This window comes from Oryx dammah, unplaced genomic scaffold (genome assembly GCF_014754425.2).
Source record: "Oryx dammah isolate SB20612 unplaced genomic scaffold, SCBI_Odam_1.1 HiC_scaffold_19, whole genome shotgun sequence".
Classification (NCBI taxonomy): domain Eukaryota; kingdom Metazoa; phylum Chordata; class Mammalia; order Artiodactyla; family Bovidae; genus Oryx; species Oryx dammah.
The window spans coordinates 82,370,783-82,393,128 of NW_024070203.1; positions in this window are offsets into that span (position 1 = coordinate 82,370,783).

Sequence of the window (22,346 nt, forward strand, 5' to 3'; positions counted from 1 at the left end):
TTTCTTCTCCAATGCATGAAAGTGAAAAGTGAAAGTGAAGTCGCTCAGTGGTGTCTGACTAGTAGCGACCCCATGGACTGCAGCCTACCAGGCTCCTTGGTTCATGGGATTTTCCAGGCAAGAGTACTGGAGTGGGGTGCCATTGCCTTCTCCGTGACTTAGTATATATGGGTGCAAGTTAAAAATGGATGGCAGGTGCAATATAGTCATGTGCAGGGTCACCTTGAAAGATAACACTGAGGAAAAGAAATCTTCCCATAGTAGAGCTTTGAGCAGTGTACCTCATCATCCACTTTACCAGCAAGAAGAAATGGTCCATTTATCTGGGCCATGATGAACCACCTGGCCAGTTTGGTCAAGGTCAGAGACTGGAAGATCAGAGATAGAGTCTAGGGTAGAGGTAGGTGGATGGACATATGGAAGCTGGCATATGGAAGTGCTTCCCTGGTGGCTCAGACAGTAACTCGTCTGCCTGCAATGTGGGAGACCTGGGTTCGATTCCTGGGTCGGGAAGATCCCCTGGAGAAGGAAATGGCAACGCACTCCAGCACTCTTGTTTGGAAAATCCCATGGAAGGAGGAGCCTGATAGGCTACAGTCCATGGGGTCTCAAAGAGTTGGATACAACTGAGCGACCTCACTTCACTTCAGAAAGTCTTTACCATTCTATGCACTAAAATGATCTAGGAGACAGTTTAAGTCAGACAGGTGATGTTAGCCAGCCTTTTTGTCTTTCCCACCACAGAACTACACACTAAGTATATGAATGAAGGGGACACAGAGGCAGAGGTTAAAGCTACTCATGGGTTTAACAGCATAGATTCCTACTTTGAAAGGAAAATAATTGCTGTTGCCAACTCAAGGCTGAGCCCTTGACAGAACGTTATTCCCACAAGTAGCTGAGATCAACCAGCTACTTGGTGACAAGTTGACTACATCAGGCTCTTTTTATTCTGGAAGCACCAATGCTTTGCACTAATAAGAACTAATACGTATTCTAAATTTAGATTACCTTTCCTTCCTACGGAAGTTCAGTCAGCACCACTATCTGGTCATGTCTGATCCACATCATCTGTACAGTGAAAGAACTGGGGGAGTGGGCTTAGTAGCACGGATTTCACTGGCGGTATCTCATGCTGCGCCTCCCAGAAGCTGTCAGTGTAACTGAGTGTTGAATTGACCTGTTGAAGGTGCAGCTAAAGTGCCTCCTTGGGGGCAAAACTCTGCAAGGATGGAGTCTCTTGATGAGAAATATAAGGGAAGATTCTCAGGTTGATATTTTGCAGTGGACTAGATTGTTGACATTCTCAAGGGTTATAACCTCATTATTACCCCTCTGGAAAGTTCCCTTGTGAAATGTAATCAAGTGTAACTCAAGATTAAATGATCTGTTCACATTCAGTGATAAGAACAACAAAGCCAAGCTCACCGCCCTCATGTTCCATCATAGAGCTTCTCTCTGCCAAGTCCTCACACCCTTCTCTCCTGTTTCTGCTTTAGGAAGGACTGTCTTACAACACATGTGGGTCAAATTAACATATGAACATCATTACAAATGATGACATGTTTTGGAATTTTAGCATCACTTTGAAGGGCTCACAACCAGAAATGTTACATTTACCAAAGTGAAGGTTCTACCGAAATTATTCGTAACTGTAAATTATTTTGATTAAATGCTGGCCTCTTCAACTGCATAACTCTCCCTAGAATCACAGTGATCTTCTAGCCAGTGATCCAGGGAAGGCCATAGTGGTCTTCCATACATTCCATGTGGAAGAATCATTTGTCATTCTTGTATTCAGCTCTCTTGTAATATTATGTCCTTTAAAGGATAAAGTAAATATGCTCAATGCAAATACTATCAAGTGGGACAATATATTTCATACATATAAATGAGTTTATGATATAATATATGTATGTATCTAAGGTAAGCTTGGTCTGTCTTATTGGGAAGCAGAACCACTTACTGTGTGATAAGAAGTCCTATCTTGAATATTCATTTGGATGCTAAAATCCTTAGAAATACATTCTTACTTCCAAAATGATTGCCTTATTTTGGACCCAGCTGCATGTGAGTTATGATTAATCCTATATCCAAAGGAAACACTTCTCTCTAAATATGAGGTTATTTGATTTGAAATGGATAGAATCAGTATCAGATGTTTTTTTAAAGAGAATGATTATATTCTTAAAGGAATCTGAAGGAGTGTGATATTGCAAAGAGATATAAAGACCCATGTAAGGAAAATGATATATTAACTAGTTAAGTTAGTACTTTAAAAAAGTAAAGAGGCTAAACTTACCTCTTACCTTTTAAAAATATATTTATTTCTTTATAGGTTTTATTGAACAGAGAAAATTTTATTTGCTATTCAATGCTAAGCATTTCTCTTTCTTTTTTTGGCCACACCACACAGCATGTAGAATTTCCTTTCTCAGGGATGGAACCTGAGCCCCCTGCAGTGGAAGCACAGAATCTTAACCACAGGACTGCCAGGGAAGTCCCAATGTTTTGTATTTTCATTTGAGTTCTTACAGCAATTTAACCTTTCAAAATTGTGCTATTACCCTAAAAAGAAGACAGTGAAACAAAACATTTCATAAATGTATTTTCACACATGGAAAGCATGCGGAGAAGAGTGAGAACACAGTATTGGGTTCAACTTAGGGATGTTCTAGAATATTTTCTTACATGTTAGTTTAGACTATTAGTAGCAATAGGTAAGCTGCTTTGCAGTCTGAGACCGAGACTTATGCCAGCAAAGCAGGCTTTCCCTGCTCCGCCAAATGCCTTCTTGCTTACTGGACACTGTCTGTGAAGATCTAGGTTCCACTCTTTGGCTGAGGACTCATCATTGACAGGTTCACACTGATGGCAGTAAGAATGAAGGATGAAGAACATGCAAAATTAGAATTTTAGTTTGGTTTACGATGCTTTCAAACAGTGATTTTCAAATTTTTGTCTGAAATTTACAGTAAGAAATACAGTTTTCAATGGAACTAGCATTTGTGTGCGCACACTCTAGTCAAAGGTTTTATGAAACAGTATTTACCTTATGGGTGGTAGACTATGATACTTTCTATTTCTTTTCTATTCTACCATTCCATGCTACTTCATCCTATTAAAATGCTGATCATAATCCACTAAATCAATTTAATAACCCACTAAGTAGTCATGGCCCATATTTTGAAAGAAACATTTCTTCAAGACATTTAAAATGCAGGGCACTATATCTCTTGACCTTCTACAGTGCCCAGAATTGTACTAAAATAAGGCTGGGTAATCTGATGTGGTAGGTTGCTGATTTGCTCCGATTCATTACTCCCGGCACTCTCATATCCATGTGCTTGCTGTGTAACTTTCTAGTGTATACCTATTTTGGTACACATGGCCTAGGCCACGTGACTTGTTTTAGATGATGGAAGTTGAGTAAACATGATACATTCAGAAGCTTGGAAAGTGCATGTACACTCGAGCTTGTCTGTTCTTGCCCCGATGTCTTGTTTATAATATGCCCCACTCTCTGCTGGAGACACAAGGACCGGATCAGAGATGTGATCAAAGCTAAATTGCTCCAGATGTCCCAGCTGAGGCTATCCTATATGAGCTCTCAGCCAGCCCACACTGGCATATGAGTGAGCCCAGCCAAGACAAGCAAAGGCATCTAGCCATCTGGCTAACCATTCCAGACAAGTGAGCAGTAAACATTTTTTGTTAAATGCCACCGAGGTTTTTTGGTTTGTTACATATTATTACTGCGGTAACAGATAACCTGCACCTGGCTGTACCCAATCACGGCCTGTTCATGCTTGAGTACATGAAGTATGTGCATGTGACTTGAAGCCTAGCAGAGTCAAAAACCTCTCCCATCCTGCCTCACTTCCACTATGGGTCAAAATATTACTCTTCCCTTTAATCACCTCGTCATAGGCATTGCCTGGTTTTCTTAGGAGGTTGTCCACAAACATTCACAATATGTTCAAATTTTGGCTTTTGGATATAGGGCCACTGATACTATTAACACTTAAGATTATAAAGGCATGATAATCCCAATGAAGGGTAATAGCAAAGAACGTTCAAACTGCTATATAATTGTGCTCACTTCACATGTTAGCAAGATAATTCTTCAAATCCTTCAAGCTAGGCTTCAACAGTACATGAACTGAGAATTTCCAGATATACAAGCTGGATTTAGAAAAGGCAGAGGAACAAGAGATCAAATTGCCAACATCCATTGGAATACAGAAAAAGCAAGCGAATTTCAGAAAAACATCTACTTCTGCTTCATTGACTACACTAAAGCCTTTGACTGTGTGGATGACAACAAATTGAGGAAAATTCTTAAAGAGGGGAATACCAGACCGCCTTACCTGCCTCTACATGTAATGCCCAGCTGGACGAATCATAAGCTGGAATCAAAATTTCCCAGAGAAAAAGCAACAGCATCAGGTGTGCAGATTGCTGTTGTTCAGTCACTAAGTCATGTCAGACTCTGTGTGTCACCAGAGACTGCAGCACACCAGTCCTCTGTCCTTCACTGTCTCCCAGAGATCACTCAGACTCATGTCCACTTAGTCGCTGATGCTATCTAGCCATCTCATCCTCTGCTGCCCCTTTCTCCTTTTTCCTCCAACCTTTCCCAGCATGAGGGTCTTTTCCAATGAGTCAGCTCTTTAGGTAGCCAAAGGATTGGAGCTTCAGCTTCAGCATCAATTCTTCCAATGACTATTCGGTGTTGATTTCTTTTAGGGTTGACTAGTTTGAGTTCCTTGCTGTCCAAGGGACTCTCAAGAGTCTTCTCCAGCATCACAGTTTGAAAGCATCAGTTCTTCAGTGATCAGCCTCCTTTATAGTCCAACTCTTATATCCGTATATGACCACTGGAGAAGCTAGTTTTGACTACATGAACCTTTGTTGGTAAAGTGTTGTCTCTGCTTTTTAATACACTGTTTAGGTTTCTCGCAGTTTTCCTCCCATATATGTATATGCAGATGATATCACTCTAATGGCAGAAAGTGAAGAGGAACTAAAGAGCCTCTTGATGAGGATAAAAGAGAAAAATAAAAAAGATGGCTTGAAACTCAACATTAAAAAAATTAAGGTCATGGCATCCAGTCCCATCAGTTCATGGCAAATAGATGGGGAAAAGAGGAAGCAGTGATAGATTTTATTTTCTTGGGCTCCCAAATCACTGGATGGCAACTGCAGCCATGAAATTAAAAGATGATTGTTCCTTGGAAGGAAAGCTATGATGAACCTTGCCAGCCTATTAAGAAGTATATCACTTTGCTGACAAATGTCCAAGCTATGGTTTTTTCCAGTCGTCAAGTATGGATGTGAGAGTTGGACCATAAAGAAGGCTGAGCAATGAAGAATCGATGTTTTTGAACTGTGGTGTTGGAGAAGACTCTTGAGAGTCCCTTGGACTGCAAGGAGATCCAGCCAGTCCATCCTAAAGGAAATCAGTCCTGAATATTCACTGGAAAGACTGATGCTGAAACTGAGGCTCCAGTATTTTGGCCACCTGATGTCAAGAGCCAACTCATTGAAAAAGACCCTGATGCTAAGAAAGATTGAAGGCAAAAGGAGAAGAGGGTGGCAGAGAATGAGACAGTTAGATAACATCACTGACTCAGTGGACATGAATTTGAGCAATCTCTGAAAGATAGTGAAGGACAGAGGAGTTTGGTATGCTGCAGTCCATGGGGTTGCAAAGAGTTGGACATGACTTAGCGACAGAACACCACTACCACCACCACCACCAACATTATTATAGAGTGGCATACTTTATATAGAGCACAGAAGTACTTTGGCTTGCCAGTGTTAGGAATTTGACATTATTTTAAGGCATAATATTATGACAGTCTACCCTTTTTCTTGTTCTTTCTAATTTGCCAGCTCTTTGTTTTAGACTCTTGCCTGGAAAATTTCATGGATGGAGGAGCCTGGTAGGCTACAGCCCATGGGGTTGCAAAGAGTTGGACACAACTGAACGACTTCCCTTCCCCTTGTTTTAGAACTTCTCTTCTAACTATTCTTGATAGCTTATTTCATTTAGTGTTTTATTATCCTCCCAGGACTGATGCTGAAGCTGAAGCTCCAATATGTTGGCCATCGGATGCGAAGAACTGACTCACTGGAAAAGACCCTGATGCTGGGAAAGATTGAAGATGGGAGGAGAAGGGAACAACAGAGGATGAGATGGTTGGATGGCATCACCGATGAGATGGACATGAGTTTGAGCAAACTCCAGGAGCTGGTGATGGACAGGGAGGCCTGGCGTGCTGCAGTCCATGGGGCTGCAGAAAGTCAGACATGACTGAGTGACTGTACTGAGCTGAATTGATCCTCCCAGTAAGTACCCATTTTCCTTGTTTGTTACTCCATGTATGTATGTGTGTATAGTAAAAATTACAGTACTTGAGATCTACAAAGGAGAGATATTACTGCACTAGAAAATCTGAAATAGGTGGAAAGAACTGGATGTGTTATTTGTCATGGATAGCATCAAGAAAATCTAACTGCTAAGGAAATGGTTATTAAAAAAGAGCAACGACCACCTCTCACTCCACTATCAGAGAGATCTCTCTGGTCCACTCTCTGGACCAGAGTGCACTCCTTTAAAACAGTCTGGAGATGTCGTACTGCCTTCCACCACAGAAGCCCTGACATGGTCACTTCATTTATTACCATCAGCATGAGCTTCATCTTTTCCTAAGTGAGCTGAGGATACAAAAGAGGCCAGGATTCCTAGAGGATCCTCATCTCTAACAGAAATTCCCGGTCACACCATCTTTGCAAGAGAGATCTCAAGGATAGAATGAGATTTACTCTAATCTTCACAGCTTTGTTTTCTCTGACTTCTGGTATTAATGAGTTCCTTGGCTTGTGGACTCTAGGGTCTCAATAATTCCCTTAGCATAGTGGTTTTCAATTTTAGCTGCACTTTGGATCACCTGGGAAGCTCTGAAATATCCAAATGCTCAGACCACACCCAGATTAATTAGTTTAGAATTTCTAAGTGTGGGTCTCGGGCATCAGTAATTTTTTAGAACTCTTGGAATAGTTTTCTTGTGTAGCAAAGCAAAAAGCCATTGCTCTAGTCAATTTCTTATATCATGTTCCCAATTCTGTATTTTCAGTAAATTGGGATTACTAAGCTTTCATACTTCCTTCATTTGTAGTTGAAAGACTTAGATTACACACGTTTTGCCAATAAGAAAACTGTCCTCTCAAGCTCTCTTTCTCTTTTTCATTTTTCCCGTTTTTGAAAAAAATCTCATTTCTCTCTATTCCATGCCCCCTTCCACCACCCCATGGCTGTTAGTCAAAGAATAAAGTAGTTTCACTTAAAATGCAAAGTATGTGGCTTATAATCAAACCAGCAGTATCCCAGCAGAAAGTTCTTTCTGTATTAGTATGAAACTCTAAACTCTTTTAAACTTAGTGTATGGTATGAAGTGAATATATAATTGTTCAATGAGACTAAAACATGATTTTTTTTTCTCCACTCATAGCAAGTATGTTATTCTAACTGTATCTCTTTCTTTCTGAAATTCTCAGGTAAGTTTGTAAATTGCCAGGACTAAACAGTCTCTTTCCTTCTTTCTGGTCTGTCTAGTTCCAAGTACTGACTGCCATTATGTTAAATTTTCTGTGAATTCTTAAACTCAAAGGATGAACACAACATTATTTTGGTAGGGAATTGTTTATATGTGTCTGGGTAGGGGTTTTACTTGTGCTTATATATCTCTTTAACATGAAAGAAGCATGGTTTAGTTTGCTTCTATTTTATTCTCTTAGGATCCAGGAAAAATGCTCAAGAGGAAAAAGGATATTATTTCACTCTAAGAGCTCATAGTGATGGAAACTTGGAAATGAAAGCAAGTATGCATAGGTACATAGATCACAAATTTTAAAAGTCTGAATTACCTCTGGTTTATTCATCTAAAATGAAAATATTCTTCAATCGTCAAAATCATGTTTATGGCTTATTTGGGAAAATTTATCTTAAAACCAGATACAGATTTTGGAAGGAAACCAGAAACTTGGACAGTACAATTCACTTGGGGTCAAAGGCAAAATTGCTGGGAGATTGAAGTTTTCCTTATTAAGCCTGCAATATTGATTTGGGGAATATAAAAGAAATAACTGAAAATATCTTGCTAGAAGTAACTGTATATCATCAGCTTTAGATGAAAAAACTAGGAACTGGCTTCATTTGAAAGAATAATTACTCAGCTCTCTAGAGTTTGCTTAAATGACTTCAAGGACCAAATGTATAGCTTATACCATGTGTTATTAAATCCTTTTTTTTTTTTGAGAATCTGTTCAAGATGGAATACATATTAGATTTCTGCTTGTTTATTCACTTGGTACATGCTTATTGAGTGCTTACTATATGCTAGGTTCTGCTGAAAGTGAAGTCGCTCAGTCGTGTCCAACTCTTTGCGACCCCATGGACTGTAACCTATCAGGCTCCTCTGTCCATGGGATTTTCCAGGCAATAGCACTGGAGTGGATTGCCATTTCCTTCTCCAGTGGATCTTCCCGACCCAGGGATTGAACCCAGGTCTCCAGCATTGTAGACAGACGCTTTACCATCTGAGCCATGCTAGGTCCTCAGAATACAGTGATGGACATGATGGCCCCTGTCTTCATGAAATTTACAGCTTAGAAGGGAAGAAAGATTGTCATTGAACAAATAAATGACATATAGTGATTTAATTACAGACGTGTTAACAGCCAAAGCATACAGTGTGCAATGGAAGTCATTAATATGGGAACTGCCTTGTCTCAGGGGTTAGAGGTGATTTTCCTTAGGAAATGATATTTTAGCTGGCATTCATAGAATTAGTAGGCTTTAGATCACATGTGCTGTAATAGTACATTTTAATCAAATCATTGAAATCAGATATTTACTTGTAGAAGAACCAATTCTAGGTGGTCAAACGTCTAGAAGGTTTATGTAAAATTTAATTTAGGAAATCAGTATCTCTGTGTATTCATAGAAACCAAAGCTTAACAGGCAAAGTGGCAGGAATGACTCAGAAGGTCATATCCATTCATTCAACAAATATTTGCACAGGGGAAACAGACAAAAACCCTTGCCCTTCTGGAACTTGTGCTGTAGTAGAATAGACAGTCACCAAATAAGGTAAATCAGAAACACAGAGGACATGTTAAGTTGTTGATAACGGCAAGGGGGGGAAATAGAACAGTAAGGGGGTTAGGGAGTGTTGGGGGTTATAAAGTTACTGACGCCTACTTGATACAGAATGTCTTCAGTGTCTGGTTTGATGCATGGACCAGCTACTTGGATCGCAGTTGGCTGGAACTGGTTCCATATTTGAAAGCTCGCTGACATTCTTTAGAGCTGTCATCCCTAAGTTGTGTAATTTTTTACAAGGTGAATATTATCATTCCCACTGTACAAATGTCATTTTTTGCACCATTGTGATTGGCAGACTTCAGAGAGGGAAAGGTGCTGGTGTAGACGTTTTTGACTATGGTAAAGTCAGAGCTTCATCTGTTGTCTGAGGGCCTTTGTGTGTGCAGAAGAATCAAGACATTGATTCTGGCTCTACCATGCATTTCACCTGGAAAATGAATCAACCTCTTTGATCCACAGTTTCCTTATTGTAAAATACACTCTTGCCTCCGTATCCATGGAAGATTGTTCCCAGGACTCCCTGCAGATACCCTAAATCATAGTCGGTTGACCCTCCCTACCTGCAGGTTCAGCATCCTTGGATTCAACCAATTGAGGACTGATTTTCTCAGATTTTCTGAAGTGTTCCCAGAATTCTTGATTGGTTGACTCCTTGGATGCTGAATCTATGGAGAGGAAGGGTTGACTGTGAATGGCTTGGACCAGATTCTATAAAACTCCTTTAAATCTGGAGACTTTCTGCTCTGAAAGCCTTTTTAGTTTTTCTAGGAGGGTTTTCATTTTCAGGAACATCGACCCCAGCCTTTGAAAGCACTCAGTAATTCGGGACTTTGCCTGGGGTGGCTTGAGGGCCTTCTGTCAGGCAAGGGTAGAAGGTACTGCACTTGTACTGGCATCATTTGAATGATAATAGCAAGTATTTGCACGTTCCCAGCTGTATGTCAGCTGCATTCCTCAGCTTTTTACCAACAATCCTCATGGCAGTTTCACAAGATGAATACTGTTACCATTCTCATTTTATAAATGGCAAATTCAGAAAGATCAAGTAATTTGTCCAAGGCTACAGAAGTGGTAAGACACAGAACTAGGAATCCAGTTCAGGTAATCTGTGTCAGTGGTCTCCAAAAATTCCCCGAAACCCTTAGAGCAACAAAACAATTTTGAGGATTCACCCCAGTACATGTTTATGTATTGATTTAAAATTACATGTGTAAGAATCATAAAACATTCACAAAATAGAAAATAAAAATCTAAAGAAGAAACATTTAAAATTAATTTTAAGGTTTTATTAACAGTAGAAAATTTTTTTTGTTTCCATAAAATGTGGTTGAATATACTTCAATATTTTTGGATTTGAATCAAGGCCTATACTTTGTGATTAAGCTACTCAGAGATCTGTTTCTAAATTCTTAGCTGAAAAAGATGCCTCGCAAATGAACTTGGGTCCTTATGGGAGAGGTAGATCAGTCAGTCAGTTCAGGTGTTCTATTGTGTTCAACTCTCTGCAACCCCATGGACTGCAGCACGCCAGGCTTCCCTGTCCCTCACCAACTCCCGGGGCTTACTCAAACTCATGTCCACTGACTCAGTGATGCCGTCCAACCATCTCATCTTCTGTCGTCCCCTTCTCCTTCCACCTTCAATCATTCCCAGCATCAGGGTCTTTTCCAATGAGTCAGCTCTTCATATCAGGTGGCCAAAGGATTGGAGTTTCAGCTTCTGCATCAGTCCTTCCAATGAATATTCAGGACTGATTTCCTTTAGGATGGACTGGTTGGATCTCCCTGCAGTCCAAGGGACTCTCAAGAGTCTTCTCCAACACCACAGTTCAAAAGCATCAATTCTTTGGCACTCAGCTTTCTTTATAGTCCAACTCTCACATCCATACATGACTATTGGAAAAACCATAGCTTTGACCAGATGGACATTTGTTGGCAAAGTAAGGCCTCTGTTTTTTAATATGCTGTCTAGGTTGGTCATAGCTTTTCTTCCAAGGAGCAAATGTCTTAATTTCACCATCTGCAGTGGTTTGGGAGCTCCAAAAAATAAAGTCTCTCACAGTTTCCCCATCTATTTCCCATGAAGTGATGGGACCAGATGCCATGATCTTAGTTTTCTGAATATTGAGTTTTAAGCCAACTTTTTCACTCTCCTCTTTCACTTTCATCAAGAGGGTCTTAATTCTTCTTTGCTTTCTGCCATAAGGGTGGTGTCATCTGCATATCTGAGGTTATTGTTATTTCTCCGGCAAGCTTGATTCCAGCTTGTGCTTCATCCAGCCTGGCATGTTGCATGATGTACTCTGCTGCTGCTGCTGCTAAGTCACTTCAGTCGTGTCGGACTCTGTGAGATCCCATAGACAGCAGCCCACCAGGCTCCTCTGTCCATGGGATTTTCCAGGCAAGAGTACTGGAGTGGGGTGTCATTGCCTTCTCTGGATGTACTCTGCATATAAGTTCAATAAGCAGGGTGACGATATACAGCCTTGACGTACTCCTTTCCCAGTTTGGAACCAGTCCATTGTTCCATGTCTGGTTCTAACTGTTGCTTCTTGATCTGCATACAGATATTTCAGGAGGCAGGTCAGGTGGTCTGGTATCCCCATCTCTGGAAGAATTTTTCACATTAACTGCCCCTTTAAAACTAGTCCTATTTTCAAATAAATTTGAAGCCCTATTGTCAAATAACTAGTTTCCAAAGAGTAGATCATTAGCTGCCCTTAATTATGATATGGGTTTGTCAGTCCTCTGCACTTTATAAAAAAGCTTTTTATTGCTATTGCTTAAATTCTGCAAAAAATATCCTATAATTTCTATATACTCCTTGGAAGGGGGCACATTTTTGCATTTTAACGAGTGAGATTAAAACCAGTATATTATTTTGAGGATGTTGAAACTGGTTATAATATTTTATTTCTACTTTTTTTTCTTTTGTACAGATAAGGGAGACTTTGGAGGGGACAACCTGCCTTAGCCTGGGTTTGCAGGAAGCAGAACCTGGGTTTTATTTAGAACTGTCCACTTGTAGGTTGCAGGAGGGAGGGACACAGAGACGGAGAGCCTGTCAAGGATGTATTATTGAGTTGGTCTTCGTCTTGTATGGGGCATGACTGATTTTCAATTTTGGGAGTTGATCTTCACAAAGGCTGTATAAATGATGGCTTCTTAGGACAGTCCCTCTGGGGAAAGGAATGAGGAAAATGTATTGTCTTGCTTCCATCTTCCATAAATTCACTGTGGATTGCACTTGTGTGGGTTCAAAAGTTGGCTGTGGATTGTGTTTTTGTGAGTGCTCAGCAGGAGGCCTTTCACCTCTCCAAGTCAATAGGAAAAACCTGGGCTGGGAGGCAAGAAAGAAGCACCTCAAACAGGTGCAGCCTGGGTGCTGTCAACTTGGGTCTGCTTGAAGGACGCCAGAGTCTGTGTCCCCCCCAGAGACTGGACAGGAAAGAGGTGGACGTGACCACAAATTACATCTTTGGCAACAGAAACTGATCACTATACAAACATTTTCAAACAACTAGCTTCAAAATGCTCTGCTAAGCAAATTTTAAAAAAGAATTTATATTCACTGTTAAAATATCACCTGTGTCTACCTAGGTACAGTAAGCTGCAACATACTGCAATATATTGATATAAAAGAACAAGGGATGGTTCCATTGAAACTGCTAATTGAATTGAAGAATCCCAATCGCTTAAGAGTTGGGACTAATACTTTCTCTATTGATAGCTCCCTCCAGGCAACAGTAGCTTTCAAAGCAATGGCGGCGTCCTCATCTTTCTGCTTGCCCCAGTAGGTGTTGACCTTTATCTGATACAGAAGGACGGAGAGATGGTACTTTAACCACCTTTCCATCCATACCAGAACTTCAGCCAGCAGTTCTCACAGGAAACTTAAAATTGTTTGGATCTCATCACCTTTCCCAGAAAGACCCTTTATAGTTAGTGCATGCCCCCTGATGCCACACGACTCTCTATTTTCTGTTATAACTTTTGCCAGTCCTTATTTGCATGTTTTACATGCCCTTGCTACCAGTCTGTAAATTCCTGTTCACCTGTATGTCACCAAGGCAGGCACTACATCAGACTGCACTCTGGATAAAGCAAACTGGCTGTATATAAATTGTACCTTCATGCATTTGTTAAATGTTCAGGAAATTCTTTAGCCTTATTCTTCAAAAAAACATCTTCAAGCATATTTCTTTTATTTAATGACTGTCTGTCATATCATGCATCTGTAAAAATGTGCAAAAACGTATTTAGGCCTGTATTGAGTATTCTTAACTTCCTGGACTGCTGTTCCAAGAAACACAGCAAGAAGGTGTATTGATTTTTATTTCTTCTGGGCTTTAGCCACACACATTTCCACATAGCTTCAGACATTAATGACTGAGGCAGGCACCGGCATTATAGTCTGGGGAATTTTGATGACAGTTTTGCTCCACGTAGCTCATTCATCTTAGGATACGTGTGTCCATCTGCCAGGCCCAGGTGCTTTTTCCAAGAAGCTTTCAAATACACTGAGAGTGTGTTTGGGTGTGGGGAGCTTGCGAGTAAGAGCAATACTCCAAGCTGATGCCTCAGTAACAAAGAGGACTGAGCAGCACTCTAAGGCAGATTTAGCAGAAGTAATATACTCTCAGGAGACGAGCAGTGACACTTTTGATGAAGGAAAACAAACTTCACACATGCCTAGCAGCTTCTCCCTTGAGAAACCCATAGCTTAGCAAGAGCCAAGGAAAGGACTGAAGGTTGACAGCCATGTTTGCCGACGTCTGTGGGAATGAAAGGGTATACTCCAGTGAGTAATCTTCTCGAATGTTCCATAGCATTTGAGCATTTGCTTTCTCTTTTCTGGCATGGAGCCGGTTGTTTGGCCCAACCTGAAAGCAATTGAATGCATTTCTCTGAGGATCTACATTTGGCTACATGTGCGCTGGAGGACTATATGTGTAATTGCTTCCTCTTTTCTTCATTTTCTCTCTTAATTAACTATTTCCCTTTTCCTTCTTCTGGTGAAGAGAAAGCCACAAAAAACAAAGCTACCTTTCCCCCTTCAGCCTTAATTTGTGTTTAGTAGAAGAAGAATCTAACAAATATAACCAACCATACATGAATGAAACCACTTGTTTAGTGATTGGTGTCATATTTGATGCCATCTAGAGGTGAGAGCTGGAAAGTTTACCCAGCTTTCAAAATGGCACAATATTAAACTCGGAGGGAAAGCTTCTTTATTAAAGTTTTCATAGGAAATAGGCAGGTGAATGATCTACTTTAGATCTCGCTTAACTATTCAGTGTTGTGGTGGACTGCAGCGTCGTTTGCAGCTCCACTTAGACTATTTGCCTGCCAATATTTTCAGAGAATCAGAGCAGGGAGGTCAACCTGGAAAACTCATCTTACCACATGATGGATGCAAAACACACACATCTTGCTCAGACTGTTGCTTTGAGCCTCCAATGTGTTTGCAGAAATTTAGAAACTTAAGTCCCCATGCAGGACGCAAAAATTGTCTTGGAAAGGGATTTACATTCTTCAGCTTGCAACTGGACTATAACCTAATATAACATAGTTTGTTTTTTTCTTTCTCATCTCAATTTTTTATTGTCATAAAATGCACATAATATAAAAGTTAACTCTTCATCATTTTTAAATGTACAGTTCAGTGACATTAAATGCATTAACATAGTGCAACCATCACCACCATCTATCTCCATTACTGTTTTCATGGGTTTCCCTGGTGGCTCAGAGGTTAAAGCATCTGCCTCCAATGCGGGAGACCCGGGTTCAATCCCTGGGTTGGGAAGATCCCCTGGAGAAGGAAATGGCAACCCACTTCAGTATTCTTGCCTGGAGAATCCCATGGACAGAGGAGGCTGCGGGCTACAGTCCATGGGCTTGCAAAGAGTTGGACACGACTGAAGCAACTTAGCAGCAGAGTTCATTATATAAGTACACACACATATATGTGCATATATATATATACATACATATATGTAATATCTTCTTTATCCATTAATCTGCTGATGGACACTTAGGTTGCTTCCATGTCTTGGCTGCTGAACATTGCAGTGCATTTATATTTTTGAATTAGAGTTTTCATCTTTTCTGGTATATGCCCAGGAGTGGAATCACTGGATCATATGGTAACTCTACTTTTAGTTTTTTAAGGAACTTCCATACTGTTTTCCATACTGGCTCCATTAATTTACATTCCTACCAACAGTGGAGGAGGGTTTCCTTTTCTTTGTAGACTTTTTGATGATGATCATTATGGTCAGTGTGAGGTGGTACTTAACTGCTGTTTTGATTTGCATTTTTCTAATGATGCTGAACATCTTTTCATGTGCCTATTGGCCATCTGTATGTCTTCTCTGGAGTAATGTCTATTTAGATCTTCTGCCCATTTTTTGAGTGAGTTGTTTTTCTGATATTGAGCTGTATGAGCTGTTTGTATATTTTGGAAATTAAACCCTTGCATAGGAACCTGGAATGTCAGGTCCATGAATCAAGGCAAATTGGAAGTGGTTAAACAAGAGATGGCAAGGGTGAACGTTGACATTCTAGGAATCAGCCAACTAAAATGGACTGGAGTGGGTGAATTTAACTGAGATGACCATTATATCTACTACTGCGGGCAGGAAGCCTTCAGAAGAAATGGAGTAGCCATCATGGTCAACAGAAGAGTCTGAAATGCAGTACTTGGATGCAATCTCAAAAACGACAGAATGATCTCTGTTCGTCTCCAAGGCAAACCATTCAATATCACAGTTATCCAAGTCTATGCCCCAACCAGTAACGCTGAAGAACCTGAAGTTGAATGGTTTTATGAAGACCTACAAGACCTTTTAGAACTAACACTCAAAAAAGATGTCCTTTTCATTATAGGGGACTGGAATGCAAAAGCAGGAAGTCAAGAAACACCTGGGGTAACAGGCAAATTTGGCCTTGGAATGCGGAACGAAGCAGGGCAAAGACTAATAGAGTTTTGGCAGGAAAATGCACTGGTCATAGCAAACACCCTCTTCCAACAACACAAGAGAAGACTCTACACATGGACATCACCAGATGGTCAACACCGAAATCAGATTGATTCTATTCTTTGCAGCCAAAGATGGAGAAGCTCTATACAGTCAACAAAAACAAGACCAGGAGCTGACTGTGGCTCAGATCATGAACTCCTTATTACCAAATTCAGACTTAAATTGAAGAAAGTAGGGAAAACTGCTAGACCATTTAGGTATGACCTCAATCAAATCCCTTATGATTATACGGTGGAAGTGAGAAATAGATTTAAGGGCTTAGATCTGGTAGATAGAGTGCCTGATGAACTATGGAATGAGGTTTGTGACATTGTACAGGAGACAGGGATCAAGACCATCTGCATGGAAAAGAAATGCAAAAAAGAAAAATGGCTGTCTGGGGAGGCCTTATAAATAGCTGTGAAAAGAAGAGAGGCGAAAAGCAAAGGAGAAAAAGAAAGATATAAGCATCTGAATACAGAGTTCCAAAGAATAGCAAGAAGAGATAAGAAAGCCTTCTTCAGTGATCAATGCAAAGAAATAGAGGAAAAGAACAGAATGGGAAAGACTAGAGATCTCTTCAAGAAAATTAGAGATACCAAGGGAACATTTCATGCAAAGATGGGCTCGATAAAGGACAGAAATGGTCTGGACCTAACAGAAGCAGAAGATATTAAGAAGAGGTGGCAAGAATACACGGAAGAACTGTACAAAAAAGATCTTCACGACCCAGATAATTATGATGATGTGATCACTACTCTAGAGCCAGACATCTTGGAATGTGAAGTCAAGTGGGCCTTAGAAAGCATCACTATGAACAAAGCTAGTGGAGGTGATGGAATTCCAGTTGAGCTGTTTCAAATCCAGAAAGATGATGCTGTGAAAGTGCTGCACTCAATATGTAAGGAAATTTGGAAAACTCAGCAGTGGCCACAGGACTGGAAAAGGTCAGTTTTCATTCCAATCCCAAAGAAAGGTAATGCCAAAGAATGCTCAAACTACTACACAATTGCACTCATCTCACATGCTAGTAAAGTAATGCTCAAAATTCTCCAAGCCAGCCTTCAGCAAAACGTGAACCGTGAACTCCCTGATGTTCAAGCTGGTTTTAGAAAAGGCAGAGGAACCAGAGATCAAATTGCCAACATCCACTGGATCATGGAAAACGCAAGAGAGTTCCAGAAAAACATCTATTTCTGCTTTATTGACTATGCCAAAGCCTTTGACTGTGTGGATCACCATAAACTGTGGAAAATTCTGAAAGAGATAGGAATACCAGACCACCTGACCTGCCTCTTGAGAAATCTGTATGCAGGTCAGGAAGCAACGGTTAGAACTGGACATGGAACAACAGACTGGTTCCAAATAGGAAAAGGAGTCTGTCAAGGCTGTATATTGTCACCCTGCCTATTTGACTTCTATGCAGAGTACATCATGAGAAATGCTGGACTGGAAGAAGCACAAGCTGGAATAAAGATTGCTGGGAGAAATATCAATAACCTCAGAAATGCAGATGATACCACCCTTATGGCAGAAAATGAAGAGGAATTAAAAAGCCTCTTGATGAAAGTGAAAGAGGAGAGTGAAAAAGTTGGCTTAAAGCTCAACATTCAGAAAACGAAGATCATGGCATCTGGTCCCATCACTTCATGGGAAATAGATGGGGAAACAGTGTCAGACTTTATTTTTCTGGGCTCCCAAATCACTGCAGATGGTCATTGCAGCCATGAAATTAAAAGACACTTACTCCTTGGAAGGAAAGTTATGACCAACCTAGATAGTATATTCAAAAGCAGAGACATTACTTTGCTGACTAAGGTCCGTCTAGTCAAGGCTATGGTTTTTCCTGTGGGCATGTTGAACTGTATGAGGCACTGTTGGGAGTGTCAAGAATGAGCTTTGAAGTGTGCTTTGGAGGAGTGAACTCAAGAGACAAGCTCTTAGTTAAAATTTTAGTAAAAATCTGTCAAGTGGAAAGGGAGCCCTGTGTGCAGAGAAGATGGCGGATATTTACTGTGGATGGAGTGTGAGTTGTGAGGCTAGCAAAGAGCAAGAGATGAAGATGTAGGAAGTAGAAAGACCACAGTGAATGTCATACCTCAGAGTTCTTCCCTTGGGTAACGGGGAGCTGCTGGAGTCCAGCTCCAGCAGCCAGGGATTCAGCCTGAAGAGATGGATGATGTCGGCAATGATGATGTAGCCTCTGACTCATAGTACAGGACTACCTGTTTATTTCAAGCTTCAGGTTCTCTTTTATACTTTGACAAAAGCATTCAGTTCTATTCCGTTCAGTCACTCAGTCATGTCCGACTCTTTGCAACCCCATGAATCGCAGCACGCCAGGCCTCCCTATCCATCACCAACTCCCGGAGTTCACTCAGATTCACGTCCATCGAGTCCATGATGCCATCCAGCCATCTCATCCTCTGTCGTCCCCTTCTCCTCCTGCCCCCAATCCCTCCCAGCATCAGAGTCTTTTCCAATGAGTCAACTCTTCGCATGAGGTGGCCAAAGTACTGGAGTTTCAGCTTTAGCATCATTCCTTCCAAAGAAATCCCAGGGCTGATCTCCTTCAGAATGGACTGGTTGGATCTCCTTGCAGTCCAAGGGACTCTCAAGAGTCTTCTCCAACACCACAGTTCAAAAGCATCAATTCTTCGGCGCTCAGCCTTCTTCACAGTCCAACTCTCACATCCATACATGACCGCTGGAAAAACCATAGCCTTGACTAGACGGACCTTAGTCGGCAAAGTAATGTCTCTGCTTTTGAATATACTATCTAGGTTGGTCATAACTTTTCTTCCAAGAAGTAAGCGTCTTTTAATTTCATGGCTGCAGTCACCATCTGCAGTGATTGTGGAGCCCCCCAAAATAAAGTCTGACACTGTTTCTACTGTTTCCCCATCTATTTGCCGTGACGTGATGGGACCAGATGCCATGATCTTCGTTTTCTGAATGTTGAGCTTTAAGCCAACTTTTTCACTCTCCTCTTTCACTTTCATCAAGAGGCTTTTTAGTTCCTCTTCACTTTCTGCCATAAGGGTGGTGTCATCTGCATATCTGAGGTTATTGATATTTCTTCCGGCAATCTTGATTCCAGCTTGTGGTTCTCCCAGTCCAGTGTTTCTCATGATGTACTCTGCATAGAAGTTAAATAGGCAGGGTGACAATATACAGCCTTGACAGACTCCTTTTCCTATTTGGAACCAGTCTGTTGTTCCATGTCCAGTTCTAACCGTTGCTTCCTGACCTGCATACAGATTTCTCAAGAGGCAGGTCAGGTGGTCTGGTATTCCCATCTCTTTCAGAATTTTCCACAGTTTATGGTGATCCACACAGTCAAAGGCTTTGGCATAGCCAATAAAGCAGAAATAGATGTTTTTCTGGAACTCTCTTGCTTTTTCCATGATCCAGCAGATGTTGACAATTTGATCTCTGGTTCCTCTGCCTTTTCTAAAACCAGCTTGAACATCTGGAAGTTCATGGTTCACATATTGCTGAAGGCTGGGTTGGAGAATTTTGAGCATTACTTTACTAGCATGTGAGATGAATGCAATTGTGCGGTAGTTTGAGCATTCTTTGGCATTACCTTTCTTTGGGATTGGAATGAAAACTGACCTTTTCCAGTCCTGTGGCCACTGCTGAGTTTTCCAAATTTCCTTACATATTGAGTGCAGCACTTTCACAGCATCATCTTTTAGGATTTGAAACAGCTCAACTGGAATTCCATCACCTCCACTAGCTTTGTTCATAGTGATGCTTTCTAAGGCCCACTTGACTTCACATTCCAAGATGTCTGGCTCTAGAGTAGTGATCACATCATCATGATTATCTGGGTCATGAAGATCTTTTTTGTACAGTTCTTCCGTGTATTCTTGCCACCTCTTCTTAATATCTTCTGCTTCTGTTAGGTCCAGTTTCCCCCACCCAGATTTAAGGTACTTAACATGTGATTACATTGTAATTCATGCTACATTCCTCAGTTTATTTCTTATCTTTCTAAATCCTGTTTGCCCGTAGCATCTGAAGATCATTATCTCCCAAAAAGGCTTCTAGCTATTCTTAATTAATCCTAAACCTTATACTCAACAAACTTCTTTTGCCATAAACATTCCCCTCACAAACAGGTCTCGGATAATAATCCTTCCCATGGCCTCAAGCTGTGGCCTATGTGCTCATCCTGGGACATTCTTTGTAAAGATTCTTGCACAAATGTCAATGGTTATTTTATAGATTATTTTTCTGGACACAACTGTAGAAGGCTTTGTGCTTTCTCATGCTTCTCTCAAGCACCTTAACATTCTTTCCAGGCAACTCAATCGAAGAAAGGAAAGAACAAGTCAGAATCACAAGGCCTAACTCCTTCGTCCAGGGACTGTGACTGGGAGATGAGGAGAGGGGGTTGGGGCCGTGTCTCTGTTTGGTCAGTAATGCCTAACCGCAGCTCCCGAGAGGAAGCCACAAAAGGATTTTAAGCAAGAAGAAATAGAATCTGAGTCAAATTTTATTTAGGATGTTCTGTGTCTAACATTGAGTGGGAAAGGGCTATTCTAGAAACAGAATATTTAGGAGCTGTGACAATGCCCTCAGCAAAGCATCACTGAACCTTAAGCAAGGCAGTGTTTTGATAAAGAAGAAGATATAGCTTTGGGACATATTTAAGAGTCTAAAATGTATAGGATTTATAAACTAATCGGATATACTCAGGATTTTGTTTTAAGTGATGCACAGAAAATGGTTTTATTTATTTATTCCATAATATTTATTATATATCTACCAAGCCCCAAGAGAAGTGTTGAGTGCTGAGGATACCTAGATGAGAAGCCACAGGATTGCCTTTAAGGAGCTTGAACTTTAGTAAAAGAGACAGACACCACCATCGACAGGTGAAATAGGGCACTTGCATTGTGGAGTTGTGACTGTTACCTCCAATAAGGACCTCAGAAAGGGTTGTAGGTGATGTCTTCACTTCTGGACATGCTGAGCTTAGGGAACCTGCAAGACATCCAGTAGAGATGCAGTTATCCTTCAAGGGAAAAGATGCCAGCAAGTAAGACTGAGAAGAAGCTGTCATAAAGGTCAGGAACAATTGCATCTTATCTCCTATCTTTCTTAAAGTCCTTCTTTGGTGGTATTATTAATAATACATAGGGAAGAGGCACCTCTATTATTTCTAATGTCTATTTTGGTACCTGGTATAGAACAGGTACTAAAAAATGATTTAGTTAAGAGTAATACAGGGATTAAGAAATTGATTCTATCCTAACAGTGTGATTTGGCTTCCCAGGTGGCTCAGTGGTAAAGACTCCGCCTGCTGATGTAGGAGGTGCAGGAGATGAGGGTTCAGTCCCTGGGTTGGGAAGGTCCCCTGGAGGAAGAAATGGAAACTCACTCCAGTATTCTTGCCTGGAAAATCCCACGGACAGAGAAGCCTGGTGGGCTGCAGTCCACGGGGTCGCAAAGAGTTGACATGACTTAGCAACTCAGCATGCATGTATGCAATAATGTGATTAAGGAAATAGAGGAACAATGTAATAGACAAAATTTGAAAAGAATTCTAGACTTTATCACTAACTACTGGGAAAATTACTTGTCCTTATATATTGTACTTGTGCTATGTACTTCAGGGTCTTCCTTAGTAAAATCAGGGGGTTGGGTGTGGAGATAAAATCCTTTTTGGTTTTAAAACTCTGAATGCAGAGACATAATTAGCAGATCAAGCTGAGGAGATGATGTATTATCCAATGGAGGAATGCTGTCAGTTTTCACTGATCTTATAGGGACATTAAATATTTGATGGTGGAACTCTGTATATTGATTTTTTTACCCCAGTTGCAAATGACCTTTGCTTCTGAAGAATAGTAGGTAGGCACTGCAGAGTTGTTTATACCAGTAGATTGCGTCCCTGTAGAACGAATGTCAAGCAGTGCATCTGGGTATTGTCTTGATAAATTACATGATTCAGTGATCACTGACCCACATTTTGTAATATGATTTTATAAAACCCATGTGACAACATTAATGAAGATGGATGCACGACGGTTCTTATACAGTAGAGGCCAACAGTGCTCTTGGAAAAAAAATGAAAATAGGAAATGTAATCACAGATTTGTTATTATAAGATTTCATCTAAAGAAAGAATATTAGGTGGGT